The following is a 2041-nucleotide window of genomic DNA, read 5'->3' on the forward strand; positions in this document are numbered from 1 at the left end:
AATTTGAGATAGATGTTCTTGTGATGATGACTTCCAGATTTTGGGGAATTAATAGATGTTGATTTGTGTTATTTAATGAGTTTAAGTCTTCCGCATTATTTTCTGTTGATATATGTTAAAATGATAAGGGTTAGATTGGTTGGTTCGCTCACATAGGAGGGAAATTGTGGGTGCCAGTCGCGGCCCCGGTTTTGGGTCGTGACATGTTCAAAATATGACGAACTTTAGATCCCCCGATAATAAAAAAATTGAAAGTTCTTGTAGATCTAAAACTAAAAAATTTACTATAGTAAGAATAAATACCAAGGATTATACACATGTTAATAATATTACTTTTAATATTGATAGTTGTTTTGGATTAAATCCTCCTTATGAACATTTACAAAGAAGGTTTGGTAATTTTAATGAAGATTTGCCTCAAGATGATGAACATGATAATGAAAGTGATTATTATATTGATACGCCTAATTTTGAGGATGATGATGATGAAACTGAGCTACCTATGGCTAGTAGTATTCGTAGTCCATATCTTGCTCCCTTTCTTTGTCCTGCTTCCGCTATCGTACATTCTAGGCCTAAGGAAGAACGTGCTTAAAAATTAGTTGTGTGACAATGTATGACACAAAATGAAGTTAAAACACAAGCTATTTGTAATAAATGTAAATATAGATTGAATCATAAAACTGTTGGAAAACAAGGTGGGAGGGGACATTTGAGTAATCATTTAATGTCATGTTGAAAAAATGAATTTTTTTTCATGCTAAAGCTGTAGGCAAAGCTAAAAATAATGGTACTCCCCTTCCTGAAACTGTAGGAATAGGCGGCTCTAACATGGTCCAAACACAATTAAATCCTTCTAATGTTTCTGGTTCTAGCTCTAGTTTACTACGGTCACATAGTAGAGAAAAAGATCTTGAAGACTTAGCTAAAATAATTGTTGTTATGGATTCACCATTTAGTTTTGCTGAAAATCCCAGATTTATACATTATATTCAAATTTTGTATAATCCACATTTTAAAAATTTTACTAGAAATACAATTAAAAAGACTGTATTTGATTATCAAAGCATAATATTTTTAATATCTTCGTTGTTCATTTTATTATAATAATTGTAAAATAGTTATTAGTTATGATATGGGCCGTAATGTAAACTGTAATGATTATTTGACTGTTACTCCATATTGGATTGATGAAAATTGGAGTATGCAAAAACAAAATTTAGGTTATAAATGTTGTCAGATGCAAAAAATCGATTGTGATATAACTCAAACAATTTTAGATATTTTAGAAAGCTATGAAATTTGTGATAAAATAAGTAGTATTACCTAATATAATGCTGCAGATAATACAATTGTTTTAATGCTAAAACCTTCTCTTTGCATGTTTATGGTGATGATTATCATATTAGTTGTGATGCACATATATATAATTTGATTGTTAGAGATGCTATATAAATGTATGATAATGGTTATACGAAAGTTGAAAACGCATGTCATTTTTATATTTAAATGTCAAGTTAGGTCTAGGCGTAGAAATTTTTAAAATCGTTGCTTTGAATATGATCTTCCACCTAGAAAAATTCCAAAAACAGTGTCTACTAGATGAAATTCTTTATATGAAATGCTTGTAATCTCTTATAAATATATAAAAAAAAACGTTACAAATGTTCTGGAATGCTCATAATTCAGATATGTCATATAGACTCGATGATAGTGTTTGGCATGACATACATGAACTCATAAGTTTCCTAAGAGTTTTTTTATTCAACTACTAAAAGAATATCTGCACTTTATTATCCATCCATTTGCACTGTTTTACCTAATAAAAATAAACCAAGCTTTAACAAACTATTAACAACATGATTAAAAAAATTTAAAAATATTTTATTCTTATTCCTCAAATTTATTTAACTGCTTGTTTGTTAAATCCTCATTACAAAGATGTAGGTGCATCTAAGGCGATTGATAAAACATATTTTAACTTGGATATTGATAGTGAAAAAGATGAAATGTCTATTGTCAAGAAGTTAAAGAAAGTATA

Source organism: Solanum pennellii, chromosome 10, assembly GCF_001406875.1.
Source record: "Solanum pennellii chromosome 10, SPENNV200".
NCBI lineage: Eukaryota > Viridiplantae > Streptophyta > Magnoliopsida > Solanales > Solanaceae > Solanum > Solanum pennellii.